A 9,471-nucleotide genomic window follows, 5' to 3' on the forward strand; every position below is an offset into this window, starting at 1 on the left:
TCTATCATCTTAAAACCATGCATTTTTACTTAGACTAAATAGTTGCACATATGTTATCATCTTATAGATTATCCCAAGTTTTGAGATAAGGACCATGTAACTTATGAACTTCTTTTTAAAGAATCCATTGCATCTTTAAGAGCAATCATTTTAGTAATAAGAGATTATAAGATGAAACATTAAGAATCTTGTTTATATAGCTAATGAGTGGAGTTTTGGACCAGGCCATCTTTTTCATATGGACAAGCTTAAGATTTATATAGGCATCAGCTAGATGGACACCTTCCTTTCCTCAGCTCTCTGCTTTTCCTTAGCAGATGAACCAACACAGGATGACACATTCATGCAGCTACCAAAAGATAAAGTTTTGATTACTTTATAATCATGAGACTCTTCAAGGATCAGAAGTTATTCTAAGTTATTTGAAAAGATAATCTGTAAAATGTCATTGTTGCAACTCACCCAAATGCATTTTATGAAGGATATTTTATACCCACATCAACTATTCTGCAGCTAGATTAATTTACTAACCCACTTCCTGCAATAAAAAAATTCTAAGAAAAAAATCTTTTCACACTTAGGTAGAAGATATCGATCAGAGAAAGGGGTTACAAAAATATTTTCTTTTCTGCCCATTGTAAGATGAACATGGGATCATGGGCAGAGGTATAGGTTGTTTCCAGTTTCTGGGTGTATGCAGAAATGACAGCTGTGTACATTTAACTGAATCAAAGATGGACTTAAATGGATACAAGAAATCCTAAACACTTTAAAGCTTGACTCTCTATAAAACATGTTAGCCTTATATCTCTGTCTAGTCAAGATTTCATTTACCTTTCTGCATTAAAGTAACGTGAACATAACACTCAAAGTAGGTAGGAAATAAGAACAGAATAAATAGAAAAGCTATGTCAGAAAAGAATAGAGATTAATAAGAAAAGTAACTGAAATGGTCAGAAGAAACCTTTTTTTTTTTTTGCTTTAAAAGACACCCCTGATGGGACTACCTAAACATGATCTGCATAAGGACACCCATAAATGTGCTAATGTGGAAAAACCTAAGGGACTTGGCACTAGATAAATAACTACAGGCAACTAAGGAATGCTGCAAGAAGTAAGTAGTCTTCCCCAGGAAAGAGCACACTATTGGTTATTCAATGGTCAGAACTGAAAGCATGCACACAAGTAACATTATATGAACAGAGCAGGTTGTGCTTACATGTTTAGGAATCTGTAGTATTAATATGTATGAAATATATATTCCATTACATGTAACATGTTTATATATGATACTTTATGTATAATACATTAGGTAGGTAGGTAGGTAGGTAGATTGCACACACATACAAGTGTACACATGGGAAAGTAAAAACAAAACCACAGGCACAAGTGTACACACATGAACAAGTAAATACCACACCTAGTACACTACACACAGAGAGTATCTAAACTGTTTTGCTTTGTTTTGTCTAGTTGTAACCCAGAACCCTATTCTTTATAAAGTAGGATATTGTTCATAAAATTTATTGTATTTATTATCGTGCTGTGTGCATGTGCATGTGTGAATTACATGTGTGCGAGTGTTGGGCACATGTATGGCACAGAATGTATGTAGAGGTCAGGATAATTTGAGAGAGTCGGTTATCTCCTTCCACTGTAAGCTCTAGGATTCGAACTCACACTTGCAGGACAAGCAATTTTACCCATATAGTGCTTTTGCCAGTGCTAAAATCTGTATTTCTAAATGATTTCTGCACATAACGTGTCCACATCCACATGGCCACTCTCTGAGTGCATCCAGGATCACTTTAATTGGTCTTCTGGAACTATTGTTCTCTTGAAAGGAATTTGGATTAAGTCAATATTGACCAGAGCCTCTTGGCTTTCACTCCTCTCTTAGAAGGCTATCATATTACTCTACTTCTAGCGGAGTTAAATAATTCTTGGAAGTCCTTGGTGTCCCCACATGTTTCCAACTTTTGTGATGAGATCCATTGTCCCATGTGTCCTGGGAAGAGCCTTTGTCTACTGTAATTGCTGTCCAAAAAAAAAAAAAAATGTGTGTGTGTTTATCCACATCACAGCCATTCTGCTTTCATAGCTGGTCTTTTGCCTGAATGTGTTCTTGTGCTTTGGCTTTTTTTTCTCCAGACCCAGTTCCATGATGGTAAGGACGCCAGCATGACCTTACCTCCAGGCATAGATGTTCTCCAGTGATGCCACTCACCCTCACCAGGGTCCAGCAGCATCAACTACTTTTCCCACCCATACAGTTTTCCAGCAGAAGCCATCTGGCTTTGGCTTGTATATATTTTAATACAGGAGGAAATTTGGCATTTAGGTCCTGTGATAAGCCAGCTGGCCTGCATTCCCTCTTCTGCAGCTGTGTGGAGGCATCTGCATTTTGACCTCCGGACCACAGAGAGCCAGTTTGATCTGTGGTTGGCCAGTGTTTTTGGCAGTCCATCACAGCATCTCATTTTATACATTTGATCTAGGAAATTAAGTCAAATAGGATAATGATAAAAGCCAAATAATCTCTTAGGCTACAATGGAAAACACTCCTGGCCCTGTTCAGTGAGGACGAGAATCTTGGACCGGCATATGACAGATTAGCTGTGCCCTAAATGCATCGTGGGAGCTTCCTTTTAGCCCTTCCAGACAAATCAAAACCATCCAACACTGAAGACAACATGTTAACTCCTAGACTGAATATCTACTAACGAAGAGTCAAGGAGTCTGACAAAAGAGATGTCTTTAAATAGCACTGCATAAAACTCTGAAGCATATAACACCTCCGTTTGTCTGCTGCTTGGCTTAACAGCAGTAAAATTTCACTCTATACATCAGCAACTCTCACCTGCCTGGTGAGCAGAAGGCTCTAGGTTCAAAGCCTTGTGTCATCACCAAAAGGAGAGGAACTAGCATTTAAATAAATATACACTGCATCCAATCTGAAACTATGAACACTGGCCTCCATCTGTATAACTATTAGTTTCTTCCTGACACATGTATTTCATGGCTTAATGTGGAAATTAGTAAATAAATAAATAAATAAATAAAAGTCAGACCACAACCATAGTGTGTTGATTTTAAGTGGAAGCAGCTGAAAGAAGTTAAGCATGGGTGTAGAAGTGGATATTATATACTCCCCTAGCCATAAATCCTGGCTGTGTCTCTGCATTACTCTGGGACTCAGGGGTCAATGAACAAGACCCTCACAGTGGTAAGACAGGAAGTACCATTGGAAACCATCCTTAACTACCAAAAGCTACTCTATTCATGAACATTTTAGTATGGGATATTACTTTTTATCATTTACATAAAAGAAGAAAGTTTAGGTGTAAGAGATATATCTAACAATCGAGCTGGATCTAGAAACCTATTTAATTTCTGAGTTTTGATATAAAAAGCTGTGAGAGCCAATTATCTGCTGCTGTCAGATACCCGAGCTAACAAAAATAAGAGGAAAACCTGAGCTGCTATCATTAATAGAAGGTTTGCATCCTTCCTCAAATGGGTGGACTCCTCTCTAAGGAAATGATGTTCCAGAGAGTTGAGAGCACAGAGCTAGCTGAGTGAGAAGTAGGGGGGGTGGCTTTAGCCTGACAGCTTTGATGTTATAAATCATTGAGTGTGTATAAGAAAAGAGCAAGAGGTGGGAATGGCTGCAAGAAACGTCCTGTGTTTACTCAGTGGGTGGTGGGGAGGCCCATGTAGAGGAGGAAAATAAAAGGAGATATCAGACCTTAGAGCACTCAGTAAGTCAGGAAATCATCTTCAAGTTGATACTCAGTCATCTAAAGGTTACCTTTTATAATACTCTTCAGAAAGAAACCATACCCACTATCTAAGGTCATCAGAAGACCCAAGAATCAGGACAGGGCAATGTTATAGTAATGAACTTGCTGGCTTCTTACACATCAAAACTTGATTTAATCTCTGCAGTTAGCACTTTAGACTGTGATCCTAGGAAACACATCATCTAACATCCAAGGGAACTCCCCCTGAGATTGATATAGGAAAACAGACTCGATAGAGGCTAATGGCAAATACTACTCATGTGCACATTCCATTCACACAGGAATATATCAGCAGAAAAACAACAATAACCACACCAAAAGAAAAAAAACCCACATAAATCTAACGGAAGAAATACTGTACTCTGTATCAAAACCATAGAAATGCTCACGGGTGAGTAAAGGCATTGGAGAAGCCCTGAGAATAAAGGGCACAAAGGACTATGAAGAAAGAGATGCTATGCCAGCAGACCTCTGAATTCTAAAGCTGAGCAGAGTACAGGGGCCTCTGCAAGAGGGCTGAGTGCATCCCAGTCCATGACAGGCACTGTTTTCTAGAGTGTAGACCCAACTCCCTGATTCAGAAGGAAGAACACAAAAGAATACAAAAGTGGTACAAAGGATGAACAGACGCCTCTAAAATGACCTGCCTGGAAAATCCAGACCATGGGGTACAGAGCAAGGGTGAGAGGCTCTTTCAGACTTAAGTAAAAACAGAAATGGGAGCTGACAAAAGGGAAATAAATATTATTCGACAATAGGAGTCAAGAATACATTTAACTTTTATTTCTGATGGAAGAAAATAAAACCAATAATCTAAACACATTGATTTTAGTTATCCCATGCATTGGACCACATTATTTCTGCTGTAGAATATACTAATAAATGAGTGAAGACATTCAACTCTCATGCAGCAGTTGGACTTGGATGTAATATTTTCCTTTATATTTCTGTACTTGTGTGTGATATCCAGTATCTTACACATAAAGAATAACTATAAATAATAATGAAAAATATCTGGGTAGCAACAGTTGTCAAGAAAAGTAAATTGTTACTACAGATAAGAAACAAAAATACCCAGTGGTTTAAAATGGTAAACCATGCTGTCAATCAAACAACAACCCATGAAAATGTTACAACTTGTGTAAATTAGGTTGAAGAGGTTTTAAAACGATTACATCACATGGATCCAAAACTTTTTCAGGGCAGTTTGTCAACACATTGAATGATCTACAAATTGTCACCTTGTTTGATCCTCTGCTGAAACAATATTGAAAGAAAAAACATAAGTTAAGAATAACTCCAGGTTATGTATCATTAGGATGCATATTCTATGTTAATATATATTAATATTAATTTAACAACATAAAATATGTATGTACACATTGATATTAGTTAACAGATAAATGAATATTCGATTTCTAGATAAAAAATTTTAATAGTAAGTGATTTATACTATGCTTTGGGTTTCCCCACAGCTATTGTTACCCGAATGAACACTCACTGACAATCAATGAATGAAAATGGTGCAGGAGAGAGCAAATCTCAAACAGTCTCTGTAGACTCAGGCTGATTAAAGGATATTCACGCAATGTACTTGCCATGCTGGTCCAGTAGCAATAGGCTTTTGGGATCGGTTGACAGAATAAAAAGTCTCCCACCACTCACCATTGTTTTAAGAAACGGTCTCTTTACTGCTTAGTCTGGCCTGGAACTTCTGAGCCAGCTATCCTCCTGCTTCATCCACCTAAGAGGACAGGTTCGTGCCACCATGTCAAACTGTTTAAATTTTCATAAATAAATCTTTAAAAGTCTCAGGATGCCAATCACTCACTATTTGTGCTTTTATTTAAGTGTGGTTAAATAGAATTATTGTTTTATTTTGGTGAAAACATCAGTAAAATCGTATGAATTACAGCTGAGAGGATGAAAGAGAGAACCCCACACAGAGCTATATGGCCTCCCCTCTGCATGTCTGACTGATGGCTTCTCAGTACATGAGTCACATGCAGATGCATGAACGATCCCCAAGCTGACCTCAGACATGAATTATTATCATCAATGCCGATTTATTTCTGGACAGGGGGTCGTCAAACATGCGTCCCAGCAAATTTGAAAATAAGCAAATTGTGAAGTTAAGATGCAGCTTTAAATAGGTGAATTCTGAAGTACAAAGGCAGGGGGGATGTGTGAACAAACAGTATCAAGAGCTAATTTAGGAGGAAAAATTTTAGCCCACCTCAGTTAAGCCTGTCTGAAGTGCAAAAGAACCCATTGACAAAATCAGTATAGGGCAAATGCCCACTGTGTCTTGCAGGATTTCATTTCTCTCTCTAAAATTCTAACACATCTGCCTCCCAAAACAGCCACTTGAGATTAGTGACAGTGTTAAACGAGACTATATATATATAAAAGTTTGTATAAAACATAGCACTAACCCTTTTGAAATCTGTGATAACAATTTGTCTTTGGAAGACTTGGCATGTAATTCCCAAGTTGAACACTAGAGGGGAGGAAAACAAAGAAAATCAGTAGGCTCACCTACTAGGCCAGCAGAGAAAGGGCTGAATGGAGACCAGCAATCCATCTGGCCACGTGGGCAGAATTCACAAAGCAACCCTTTCTGAGGGTATCAGAAAGAGGAGCTATGTCTTATCCGGATAGTCAGTCTGCGTGGCTTCACGGGTTCATTCTGGGCAAAGGCAGGCCCGACACTATTAACAACAGTGCCCTACTACCAAGTGTTCTGTAAGATTTGCTCATATTGTATGATTTTTTTTTCCAGGGGAGCAAAACAAACTGTCTTTTCTAACCTGTTTGTTACTCCTCCCATTCAGCAGGGAAAATGACATGATTTGCCCTCTGCTCTGGCCTTCTTCCCATCTCTTGTGGGCGTGGCTTCCTAAATGCAGTATTTCAGTTCTTTCTACACTGCGCAGCCTTTAGGACACTCTTGGGTCACAAAGCTGTGAGTGGGATTAGAATTCAACATCCAGAGTTTGGGAGCTGTTTTTCTGGGGGTTGGAGAGCATAGTGCTCCTCTGACGTAGCCTGGAGGGAAGTTTGGGTGTTTCGATAGGAATAAAGATGTCTCTGTGAGCCTGGGAGTGCAACGGCTCCATCCTGTCCAGAACCTGCACAAGATCAAGCCAGTCAGAAAGCCAGCATCCATGTGGAAGAGGCTCCTGAATCCTTGGCCCTGGCTGAGGAGCTTTGGCAGGCGAAGGCTGCTGGGAAAGGGGAGGTAATGTCAGTTTTCCTCAGAGAATTGCCTTCTGTTGGGATGCACACAGTGTAGAATGGCCCTACACCTGTGCACATAATCACAGCGCTTAGGATACTCGGTGGATTATGAAAGGAGTGCGCAGAGATGGGAGGGGAATGTGGGAGGAACTGAATGGGCCCGAGGGATTGATAAAATCAAATACAAAGAGTGAACACACACACACACACACCTAGCAGAGGAGACTACTTGGAAGGTGATGTGACAGAGTGAGTGCTGCACATCTTCCTGGGCCTTCCATTCCCACAAGGCATTGTCTACAGAAAAGAAGGGGCAACTCCAACAGCCATTTTGCTGCCCTTGGTTAGTATCTGGATAACACAAGCAGGTCTACTTCACTTCAATAAATCCCAGCAGCAGGTAAGGGGAGGGGGAATAGTGCCAAGTATTTTTAATGTAATAAATTAAACTATGAGTTTCGAATAGAACTTAAAATTAAGCTGATATGCTCCTAAAAATAAAACATGGTTGCAAAATGAAGCTTTCCAAAGTAGCTCCCACCCAATCCATGCCCTTTTCTCATATGATCCTTGAGACGTGAGAAACTGGTTCTGGTCTTCATCTTCACTTACTGTAAAACTGAGGCTTAAGGAGCTCAATTGCCCAAAGCCTTTTGATAAATACACAACAAAGTCTGTCCTTTCCTCCAAGCTCCCTGTTGATCACTTAATTCTGCATATATAGGATTACAAGATCTCCCAGGAAACATCCATCTTAGCACACAAATTAAGAAACCATTTAAATTTGGGTTTAGTGCCTGCCATTTATACTCAAAATGATAAATGCTTTGTTTACATCCCTTAATTAGAGGAGGGAGACGCTGAGGATGCTACAGGAGGGGGATGAGTCATAGAGCAAGATTTAAGCCTCCTTGATATTAGACAAACTCCTAACCACATGGAAAAATCGAATTTCTCATGAGGATGCTCACCGGGAAGCCCTCACACGTCGCCTGCAATATGCTCCCTACCTTTCTGAAATACGCAGATTGGTTAGTGAGAACCCCTGCTTTGCTGTGTGAAACACCAGCTTCTCAGACCTTGTCCTGGGAGATCAGCATGTGCAGGTCTAGGACTAAGCCTGAGAGTCTGTATCCTAAAGGCAGGTGACTCTCGAAGCTGTCTGACACTGCCCCTATGGAACATGTTCCACACTGAAATGGGACAGGCAAACAGTAATGTCTGTTTCTTGCCAGAGTCATGCAGTGTTAGAACTAGAAGACATTTTTTTATTCAATGACTCAAGTGTTCCATTTTACATTAGGGGAAACTGGGGCCAGCAAAGAGCGAGAGACTTAATTCTATTTTAATGGTTTAAATCTTTCAGGTTTATGAGATATGCAAGTATTTGTGCCACTAAATAATGACAAAAAATTGACAAAGAGTCTAAACTCAAGACTAAAACAGACACACTATCACATACACACAAACACAATTGCACATATACACACAAAGGAGGGAGAGAGGAAAGGAGGAGGGGAGGGAAGGGGAGAGAGAGAGAGAGAGAGAGAGAGAGAGAGAGAGAGAGAGAGAAGCAAGAAGGATTAATACTTACCTACATACCACAAATTGAAAAATCTTAATTTCTTTATGTCCACACAAATACATAATCATCCTGAAGTGAAAAGAGGTAAGAGTTATTTTCTCATTTTCCAGACTAGAACTGTAAGTACTGAAGGGTCCATCAGCTTTCAGGGCTACTGAACCATAAACACAGCAGGCAGGCAGAACCTCAAGCATGGAAGGGACTCTTGCTTTCCATTAATAGAATGAAAATCTAGCAGTGCCAGATGATAGTCACCATTCAAGATGAACTGCTTGGTGGGGGGAAAAACAGTATGTGGATTTAGAGAACTTGTAACGAAAAGCCCAAAGTATTTCCCGGGAGGGCGTTGGACAAACTTCCAGAAGAGAGTGTGTGTACCAGACTTGGCCCATTCAACGACCTCACTGACACTGGTGCCATTTGACTTTGCTGTAACTTGTCTGGGTGTGGTAATTTTTTCCTGTGGTAGTTGTACTGGCTAGTTTTGTGTCAACTTGACACAGCTGGAGTTATCACAGAGAAAGGAAATTCAGTTGAGGAAATGCCTCCATGAGATCCAACTGTAAGGCATTTTCTCAATTAGTGATCAAGGAGGGAAAGGCCCCTTGTGGGTGGGACCATCTCTGGGCTGGTAGTCTTGGTTCTTTAAGAGAGCAGGCTGAGCAAGCCAGGAGAAGCAAGCCAGTAAAGAACATCCCTCCATGGCCTCTGCATCAGCTCCTGCTTCCTGACCTGCTTGAGTTCCAGTCCTGACTTCCTTGGTGATGTAGTTTATAGCAGAGATTAGATTTTTAGCCAGGTTGCAGGCACTGTTTCCTGCTGTGCACACAGACTTACCCTTGG

The sequence above is a fragment of the Mus caroli genome, unplaced genomic scaffold (assembly GCF_978045245.1).
Source record: "Mus caroli unplaced genomic scaffold, Mus_caroli_1 scaffold_1, whole genome shotgun sequence".
NCBI classification, from domain to species: Eukaryota; Metazoa; Chordata; class Mammalia; order Rodentia; family Muridae; genus Mus; species Mus caroli.